This window comes from Tenrec ecaudatus, chromosome X, assembly GCF_050624435.1.
Source record: "Tenrec ecaudatus isolate mTenEca1 chromosome X, mTenEca1.hap1, whole genome shotgun sequence".
In the NCBI taxonomy this organism is placed as follows: Eukaryota; Metazoa; Chordata; class Mammalia; order Afrosoricida; family Tenrecidae; genus Tenrec; species Tenrec ecaudatus.
Genome location: NC_134548.1, coordinates 86,797,226 through 86,808,353, shown reverse-complemented (window position 1 = coordinate 86,808,353; position 11,128 = coordinate 86,797,226). Strand labels below are relative to the sequence as shown.

The window sequence follows — 11,128 nt, the reverse complement described above, 5'->3', positions numbered from 1 at the left end:
TTTACAATGGGCTTCCATAAAGAGAAGTGCTTGAGAAAACAATTGTAATAGGAAGTTCCATTAAAAATCTTCCCTCCTGTTGTTGTGTAAGCATTCTGTAATTAAATGAATTACATATTCACCGATAGATTCATGGAATCCAACAGGGTATTCCCCAATCTTTGATAAAATGCAGCTCTTAGGCTTTCAGTTGATTAAAATTTTCTGCCTGGGCCCCTGCTTCAACTATACTGGAAAATATGATTCTTCATTATCCAATGGAATGGCCATCCTTACTCTGTGAATTTTAATGTCTTCCCAATATGGAATATTGCTGTACTTTCCAATACATTTTTTCTTAAGAATACTTTTAAAGAGAGTGTGTGTTCATTTTAGTACATGTACATGGAATAGTCATCAGGATTTCCAAGATATGTCATTGCTGAACGCATCAGTCATCGGATTTAATCATATTAAATCCAACAGTTATTTATGCTCCAGTCACCTCTCTGGCACTCAGAAGAAGTACAAGGTGAGTCCTCTGGTAATACTGAGCTTCCATACTATTGTGTTTGAAGCCCTTTTCAAAGTTCAAATTGATCACTTTTAGCCTTTAGGCTAATATCAAGTGTAGTATCACAGTAAAAATTCATTGTCAAGTCCATTTCCTTTTTCTCATTCCCTTTTCAGCCTGTCTGACCATCACTGTAAAGACAAGCGAGGGTCCACTGTACTCACTGACATCTAGTGGCCTATAATTGTTAAAGCAGCTGAAATTTTTGCAATTTTCTAATACTCAAAACCCACTGCCATCGGGTTAAGGCCACTCACAGTGACTGTACAGGACAAGGTAGAAGTGCCTCTGTGAGTTCCCAAGACTAACTCTTCAAGAGAATATAAGCACTTTCACCTCCCGCAACAGCTAGTTTCAAACCACTGAGATTACGGTAGCAGCCTACCGTGTAACCACTATACCATCAGAGCTAATTATGTGAAATGCACAGGCTGTGTATGAAGAAACATCTTCCTTGGGAAGATGGGGAATGCTATGTTTGAAGATTAAGCTTGACCTCCCACGAGCGTACCTGTGACATACATATGTATCCACTAAGGGAACCATGACTTTCTCAGGCAGTCAACTTGACATGCAGTTATTAGTGATTCTTTAGAACCTTAATGGACAGAGTTGGGTGGATAGTTTTAATGTACAGAGGTAATTTTCTGGGCAGTCTATTAGAATGTGAAGGCCTCTAGTTAAAACCACCTCAGGTCTCACTGTAATTTGACTTTGCCCCAACACTGCCATCTATTGGCAGAAACTTTGGCTAAGAGAAAACAAACCATTTTTTCTGAGCAAATTGAATTTTTTTTATTTCACGAGTGCCATCTATGGGCACTACGATTGTCAAAAAATTACAACCTACTACAGCACGGGCGGCCGTATCTGGAGCGGTTGGGCAGGAAAAGAGTCGCGATGCGGAAATGCATTTCAGTCCATGTGGGCGAAGCAGGAGTCCAGGTTGGCAATGGCTGCTGGGAGCTCTTCTGTCTGGAACAGGGCATCTAGGCGGATGGTACCAGCAAGGTCAACGATGCTGAGTCTTTCACCACATTTTTCTGTGAGAGGAGCAATGGCAAAGATGGACCCCGGGCCGTCACGGTGGACTTGGAGCCGAGCGTTGTGGATGAGGTTCGGGCGGGAACCTACCGCCAGCTCTTCCATCCAGAGCAGCCGAACACAGGCAAGGAAGATGCAGCTAACAACTATGCCCGGGGCCATTACGCGGGGGTCAAAAGAGCATCGACATGGTTCTGGACCGCAGACGGAAGCTGACAGATACCTGGTCGGGCTTGCAGGGCTTCCTGATCTTCCACAGTTCGGGTGGGGGCATGGGCTCAGGTTTCACTTCTTTACTGATGGAGCGCCTTTCCCTAGATTACAGCAAAATGTCCAAGCTAGAGTTTGCCATCTACCCAGCCCCTCAGGTGTTCACTGCAGTGGTGAAGCCCGACAACCCAATCTAGACCAGCCACACCTCGCTGGCGCATTCCGATTATGTGTTCATGGTGATCAACAAAGCCATCTATGACATCTACCGCCAGAACCTTGATGTCGAGCGCCTGACCTACACCCACCTCAACCTCCACATCAGCCACATCATGTCCTCCATCACTGCCTCTCTCTTCTTCGACCGGGCCCTCAATGTGGACCTCACCGAGTTCCAGACCAACGTGGTTCCCTACCCCCGCATCCACATTCCCCTGGTCACCAATGCCCCCATTATCCCTGCTGAGAAAGCCTGTCATGAACAGCTCTCTGTGGCCGAGATCCCCAGCTCCTGCTTCAAGCCCAACTGTCAGATGGTGAAGTCTGACCTGAGACATGGGAAGTATATAGCCTGCTATCTGCTCTACCGCGGGATGTGGAGCCCAAGGATGTGAATGCCTGTTCTTACACACTGTCTCTAACCTAACTAAAAACCATAAAAGAAATATCTTCTCTGTGGTCAGGCAGATGAAATATACCATGATCTATCCTCAACAGTTCTTTCTTCTATGGTCAAACAGATGTAGAATGTAATAGCCTATGTCCAAAAGCTCTCAAAAAAGTGCATTATCAATCAATCATTGCAGGGGACCCTAGAATTGATATGCTTGACAAAATTATTTTAAAAGTAATTTTCCAGAAAACACACATGGTTTTTGTTCTGTGACTGTCCTGCAATTAACTAAATAGCACATACTTGCAGCTATATGTGCTTAACCACTTGTATAATCATATATATTTGTCCATCAATCTCTGTTAACCCCCTGCCCCCTTCTGACTATCCAGTCTTTGCCTCAAGGACTGTCATTCAACCAATCATGATTCGGGGCTTGAATTCCTGTTTCAGCTGAACTAGTATGCTTGCTGCTTCACTGTCCATCAGAATAGCCACCTTCAGCCTCTGAATGTGGTCAACCTCCTAGTCCACACTATCTCTAGATTTTCAATAAATGTCTTCATTTTAACTTTATAGAATGTGTGCTTTCTCTCTAGGACAAAATCTACTCAGAGGAGCTTTGGCAGAAAGACCTGGGGATCTACTTCTGAAGAATCCACTCTTGGCAGCCCCAGGGAGCACAGATCTACTCTGACACACATGCGGTGCATGAATCGTACTCAGTAACTGGTCTAATATTCAATCCTTAAACCTTGTCTCAACATGTGATTCTCTACAGACATAATATCCTGGAACCTCTCTGTCCTACCACTCTCTAACAAAAAATACCCTTTACCAAATCACTGCTGTAAGTATTGTCTTCTGAAAATTCTCTAGTTCATCAAGCACTGAGTCTCTTAAAATTACAATAACAACTGAGCAAAATGTTCCCTTGGTATGAACAGCCCCGAAAGTAGTAAATTATCTCCTTTGATCGGGAAACTATACTTCCATGAACACAGCTCAAGGTTTTAGACATTGCATTACATTTCTTAAGATATCTGCCTTATTACATTGGATTATAAAGGGGAAACAAATTTAGTTTGACATGATCCTAAGGATGTTAACTTCATTAAAGTTGACAGCCTTCAGAGACTATAGTTTTGTGAACTTACCTTTGTTGTTGTTGACTGCTACAGAGTGAGGTTTTGAATCAGGGACCCCCAGGTAAAACAGTAGAACTGTCTCATAGGATTTTCTGGGCTGTAATCTTTTTCAATCAGATGGCCAATTCTTTGGCCAGCAAAGCTTTTGAGTGGCATTGATTTGTCAGGCTTTTGATTAGCAGTCAAATACTTAACTATTGTGCCATGTGGATCTTTTGAATTTACCTTTAACCCAGACCAAAATTTCAATGTTTAGAAAATGATGATAGCAACATATGTAGACAGCAACAAATGTACAAATATACTTGATATAATTGTTGTCCGGATTGTTATAAGAGTTGTAAGAGCCCCCAATAAAATGATGTTCTAAAAGAAATTTTAAACAGGCTTATTTAAGAGGTAGTTTGTGTGCTTAGTCAAAATTCTAAATATGACTTTTAACTCCCCCAAAAGGTAACTATTAAGAGCCTCTCACTGACCAAAACTGTATGAAGAATATAAACAACTAACACATTTTGTATGTTATATGAATTAAACCTACTGCAACTACATAAAAGCTGCATTTTCCATGTGAGATACAGAAGTTTTTCATAAAAACCGAAAGGTTTTAATGCCTGACTTCTTAACATTCTTTTTCTGTCATTAAAAGAGTTTACACTACATTCCGTTATCTTGACAAGGCAGGAAACTGCCGATACAGACCTCAAAGAAGCAATTTAAATTTACTTACAATATTATGGGTTTTCTCTACTTCTTGAGAACATTTCCAATATTACTGTGGCACTTAGCTCACACAGAATTGAGTACATCACACAGTGTTTTAAATAAACTTCATGTATAGAGTTTTCAAATTACTGTTGTTCAAAGATCAACTCCATAGACATCTTGGTAGCATTATGGTTAAAGGACTCAGCTACAATGCCAAAGGCCAGAGGCTCAAACCAAGCAGCTGTTTCTTGGGGAGAGATGTGGGTTTATTTCCATGAAGACCGTCGCCTTGGAAACCTTATATGGCACTTCTACTCTGTCCTTCTGCGTTCCTCTGAGTAGGAATCAAATCAATGTCAACAGGTTTGGATAGCCTCCTTACAACACTTTAAACAGTATCCCCATTCCAAATTTTCACATATCTTTATGTTAAAATTTCTAGTTCACTTTGATCAATTTGTTGCATTATACTTAATATTTAGAAATTTTGTACCTACACTTTAATGTTCTCCTCTGTGAATTACTAGTCACTTCTTCCATTATAGATCTTTTTGTTACATTTCTATCCTTCATCCTAACATTAAAAAACACATGAATTTTACCAATATCCCTAACAAAGAGGAAAAATCATCTCATTTCCATTTAATTCCTATCCCTTGGCAACACTAATACAGGATGCTAGTTCTGATGGAACCATAAAAAGAAGAGCTTACAGAGTCATAGTTATCTGATAAGAAGTCTCCTCTTACACCAAGATTAACAAATTAAATAATTAGCAAGTGACAAAATTCGTGTACAGATTCTAAAGAAATTGATGTTTTCTAGTAACAATTTAAAAGTACAATTGTGTAAACTTCAGCAATTAAGGATTCTGAATAGATTTTATAAAAGACAGAAAAATATCAAAGGCTAAATTTATGTATAATAATGTTCCCTTTCATTATTATACAACCTATCTGTTTCAAAATCGATTTGTTTCAAAATTACAATATGGGATAAACCATGTCAATCCTACTCACTGCCTCAAGTTGTTGCTGATTCATAGCAACACTACAGGACAGGTTGGAATTGCCCCCGTGGGTTTCTGAGACTGTAACTCTTTCTGGGAGTAGAAAGTTTCGTCTTTATCCCACTGGAGGGGCTAGGGTTTTAAACTGCTAACCTTGCAGTTATCAGCCTACATGTCACCACTACGATGGCCCAAACAAGAAAACCAAACCAGCCTGTAACTGTCTTCAGATGTTCTTCAATAATAGCTTTACCCTCCTAATTCTGATAACCTGAAACTTTTACAGAAATGTAATCCTGTCCTTACTTTATTCATTTCTTTATCGTCCTCTCCATGAACAAACCTTCTGTAAAAATGGCATTGTTGTGGTATCTGAGCTCCTCTAACTTCACAAGGGGCAGGAAATAAAAATCAACAGATCACGCGCAATTTCTATGCGGTGGAGGTTTGACAGGCCTTCCTCTTCTTCTTCTTCTTCTTTTTTTTTTTTTTTTACCAAATCTGACACATTTCCCCACATTACTGTTTCTTCCTCTGTTGAGGCCCTTGTAGTGACCACACCAAACTCAGACAAAGCTCATGATGATGGAGTTTCTTAGGGCAGTAACAAGGTACAATTCATGAACAGAAGTGACTCCATATAAAGTTCTTCAATCAGAGGGCAGCCAGTCTCTTCTTTTCTCTTCCCAGCAGTCTCTGCATGCATGTCTCCCTGGCTTTGTCCTTTGGCCTTGTGACCCCTAATGACTTTTGCCATAGCTGGTAAGTAATACAAAGCCCATTTTGCACCAATTAAGTGCCTACAGGCCCTTCATCCTGCCAGGAAGCCTCAGCCACGAGAGCCTTCGCTCAAGATCCCTACGTTGGCAAACTTAGCTGCTCCAAGGACTCTGAGGCACACTACTCCACCATAAACCCCAACCAGGGGCAATGAAGCTTTCTCGATTTGTAGAGCATGAAACCTTCATGGCTGTCTCCTGGATCTGCTCCACACCTGGCTCTGCTTTTCCACAACTACTACTCAACATGTGTCCAGCATTACAGCTCTTCCTCCTCGGTAGTAGTGGTTTCCAGTAAAGATTCTGAGCCAAAGGATGCATTCCACCCCTAGTTCTTCTTCCTTGGTGGTTGTGTGATCCCCTTCCTGCTTCTGGGATGGCTCATTTGAAGCCTGGCAGAATGGAAAGACTGAAAAATCCACAAGTCAGGGACCATAAACCCGATTTGTGTTGTTCCACCCCAAAAAGAATGGCAGGTACCTTGGTTTACATTATTAGCAAGCTATCCATATGTGGTGGCCCACAAGTACATAACATATGCATCACCCTACCCCATCATTTGGTGGGAGTAAAAAAACTATAGCAGAAGAGTCATATTAAGTAAACCACTACACTATACCATTCAACACTTTTAAAACCTGCTAAAATCCTACTGCTAGAGGCCTGGTGGAAAATGATCAAGGGTAAGGTTGCTTAGAGAAGAGGTATACTCTAGCCCAGGTGGCGACGAAGCATGGTAGTAGGGCAGGAGGAAAGTCAAGGGAGATGGAGGAAAGAGCTAGGAGTCAAAGGGCATTCATGGAGGTCTAGACAAAGACATGTACATGCAAATATATATAGGAGGATGGGGAAATAGATCTATGTGTCTATATTTATAGGTCAAGTATTAAGGTGGCGGAAGGACCTTGGGCCTCTACTCAAACACTCCCTCAATGCATGAATACCTTCTTTTATTAAATTGGAACTCTATGATGCTCACTCTCCCGACACAACAGCTGGAGCCAAAGTGGGTGAACAAGTAAATGTGGTGAAGAAAGCTGATGGTGCCCGGCTATCAAAAGAGACAGTGACTGGGGTCTTAAAGGCTTGAAGATAAACAAGCGGCCATCTAGCTCAGAAGCAACAAAGTCCACATGGAAGAACACACCAGCCTGTGTGATTGAGTGGTCCCAAAGGGATCAGTTACCAGGCATCAAAGAACAAAAAATCATATCATTGACTGCACACCTCCATGATAGGATCGCTGAAGACAAATGGGTGCATAAGCAAATGTGGCGAAGAAAGCTGATGGTGCCCGGCTATCAAAAGAGATAGTGTCTGGGGTCTTAAAGGCTTGAAGGTGAACAAGTGGCCATCTAGCTCAGAAGCAAATAAGCCCACATGGAAGAAGCACACCGGCCAGTGCGATCACGAGGTGCCCAAGGGACCAGGTATAAGGCATCATGCAAAAAAAAAGATATAAATGTGTGTACGTATGTGTATATATGTGTTTATATGTATATATGCATATATATCATATTAAATGAAGGGGGAAGTGCAGAGTGGAGACCCAAGGCCCAAGTGTCGGCCAATGGAGATCCCCTCATAGAGGGGTTTAGGAGAGGAGATGGGTTAATTAGGGTGTGAGGTAGTATCGATGAAGAACACAGCTTTCCCCCAGATCCTGGATGCTTCCTCCCCACAACTACCATGATCCGAATTCTACCTTGCAGGGCTGGATAGGACAGAGGCTGTACACTGGTACATATGAGGGCTGGAGGTACAGGGACTCCAGGGTGGATGATACCTTCAGGACCAAGGGTGTGAGGGACGATGCTGGGAGAGTGGAGGGTGAGTGGGTTGGAAAGGGGGAACTGATTACAAGGATCCACATGTAACCTCTTCCCTGGGAGAGGGACAGCAGAGAAGGGGGGAAGGGAGACGCCGGATAGGGCAAGATATGACAAAATAATGATGTATAAATTACCAAGGGCCCATGAGGGAGGGGGGAATGGGGAGGGAGGGGAAAAAAAAGAGGACCTGATGCAAGGGGCTTAAGTGGAGAGCAAATGCCTTGAGAATGATTGGGGCAGGGAATGTATGGATGTGCTTTATACAATTGATGTATGTATATGTATGGATTGTGGTAAGAGTTGTATGAGTCCCTAATAAAATATAAAAAAAGAAAAGAGAAAAAAATGATTAGGGCAAAGACTGTACAGATGTGCTTTATACAATTGATGTATGTATATGTATGAACTGTGATAAGAATTGTATGAGACCCAATAAATTGTTAAAAAAAAACAAAACAAAAAAAATCCTACTGCTAGAAAAATTACAACTACTATAGAGCTTTGTCCAGTGTGGCAAAGAAGTACTATTCATATCTTGACTTAGGAGCCTAGTTCTACACCCTCAAATAAGGTACCCTTAAATAATAGTAAAGAGATAGACACCTTGCATGAGATGGAGTAATGCATTAGTTAACCCCAAACATAGCAATAATTGTGTGGATGGCACATTTCATTGCAACTAACAACAAGAAGGATGGCCATAGCCTACAGCTAGCATGGTTCCTCTTTCTAACTTTTAAACTAGTATCCATTAAAGAATTGTGCTAACATTTGAAGGGGCTTTGAAAAATATTTTTTATCCTAATGTCCAATTTTACACATAATAAAACTAAAACTCATAGTGTTGAATCAAGTATTTCAAAGTCATAGAGCTAACAAGTGACAGAGAATGGGTTTGAACTTGGGTCCCATATTCTTTTAACCCATCGTCTGCCTCTCAATACTCCATGTTTAAGTATACTGGCGATGTGCACTTCCAACCAAATAAAAGAACCTGATTACATCTAAAGCAGTCAGCCCTCTTCCTTGTGTTTCCAGGTGGCACATATCTATCCATTATCCGAATGTCACATGCACACAAGCATTTCCATATGTGGGTGGAGGGTAAGTAAGGTAGGGAACTTAGGAGGTAAAGCATAGCGATCATCTTGGGAAATTAAAGGGCCAGGCAAGTAGCCCCATAGGTAGCGTGCTAGCACAGCTGTCTCTAGCTTTACTTTGGGAGAAGGATATTGTGAAAACGTAACAATAGCTCAGAGAAAAAGATAAGTGACCTCAGGGTTCATAAATATAAAAGAGCGATAATCATGAGAATTAGGTGAAATGAATCTTGTAGGAAAAAACTAGCATAGTAGGTACTCATTGAGAAAACTTATTACTTATTCCCCTTTCCTTGCATTTCCTCTGTGGTCTCAGTCCTCTAACCCTCGAGCATGGAAAGGCATATAAGGAGGAGAGACAAGGGAGGGAAGGAGCTCTAGTAGGAAACTAGTGATCTTAATGGATTGTGATTCTTACACTAAAGGACAATTTTAAACATTTTATCTATAGTCTGCTGAACAGAAGGTTTTTAAATTTGTGCCCAGAGCTTTATAAACCCTAATTTATATCATCAGTTGACATTTTATTTATTACTTATATGTGTCAGTTACTGTTCTAAGCAATTTACATAGTTAATGCATTTAGTCCTGTTAAAGGAGTCTCAGTAGTGTAGTACAGGAGGTCTAGTGGTGTACTGGTTAGGCACTGGGCTACGATCCGCAAGGTCTGCAGTTTGAAACCAACAGTTGCCCCGCTGGAGAAAGGTCTTTCTACTCGTGAACAGTTACAGCTTCAGAAACTCACAGAGGCAGTGCTCATCGCCTCAATGGCAGTGGGTCTGGATTTTAGTACATTGTTTAAGTACTCTGCTGCGAACCAAACCGTAGGAGGCTTGAACCCACCAGCCACTCCATGGGAGAAAGATGTGATCGTCTGCTTCCATGGAATGTCACAACCTTAGAAACCACATGGCGCTATGTCATAGCATTGTGATTTGGGGTCGACTCAACATTTATTTAAACCCTATTTAGTGGGTACATTATATCCCCTTTTTATAGATGAAGAAATTGCGCCATGGAGGGGCTAAATTACTTGTCCCAAAGCAAGTAAGTGGCACAGTGAGCATATAAACAGCTAATTTAACTTCTAAGGGTGAATTCTTATACATATTCTTATACTAGATTCTCTGAAAAGGAGAGAGACACGAAAATTTACCATTTGACCCAACAGTAAAACTGTGCCCGAATGGGATCAACAGAACTTATCCTAAACCTTAAGTCCTCAACCAGAGCAAAGTCTGCCAAATCACCCAACTTAATAACTGTACTGTGCTTTTTAAAAAAGGAAAACTGAATATGCTTTCAAAGGAAGTATGAAACCCCTAGAACTGATGACTTAATTCAAAAATGCTACAGAAAACATAATCAACACACAAACACCAAATGTGTTTCTATACACATTGCAGAAACCAAAATTAAATCACAATACCATTTATATTTGCTCCAAAGAAAATTAAATACTTAAGTAGAGACATGAAAAAACGTGAGGAAAATCCATATATAGAAAATTACAAAATAATAAAATCAAAGACTTGAATGAATGGAGAGACACAGAAAATTCATTTATTAAAAGATGTGATATAAAAATATTTAAAAGTCACAAAATTGATTTACAGAGTTAATGTACCTATCAAAATCACAGCAAATTTTTACAGACATAAAAAATTTACCCTAATATTTAAAGGAAAAGATATAGGCTCACAACAACTTTGAGAGAGATTAAGTTATAGGAATCACTCTCCCCCATGTTAAGGGTTACTAGAAAGCTAGAGGACTTGGACAGTGTGGAATTGATGAGGATACATCTATAAGGAACAATGGAACAGAATAAAGGTCTAAGAAATAGAGCTACATAAATATTCTCAAAGATACGTCAAATTCAGTGGAGGAAGGGTAGACTTAAAAAAAGTGATGAACCAATTGGACTTCTGCAGGGCAAAATCAGAGAGTAAACTTCATCCTTGACCTTACCTTAAAAAAAATTAACTTAAAATAATCCTTAGAATTAAATGTAAGACATAAAGCTATCCAAGTTCTGACGGTGGGCGGGGGGGATGCAAATAATCTCCACAACCTGAGACTAAGTAAAAAATACTTATATCTGACAAGAAAAGAATATTCCACAAAAATAA

At 40.5% G+C, this 11,128-nt stretch overlaps 1 pseudogene; it reads left to right on the top strand.

Moving 5' to 3' along the window:
• The first annotated feature begins 1,450 nt into the window (after window positions 1-1,450).
• Window positions 1,451-2,453, top strand: LOC142433493 (tubulin alpha-8 chain pseudogene; annotated as a pseudogene).
• Window positions 2,454-11,128: the final 8,675 nt, after the last annotated feature.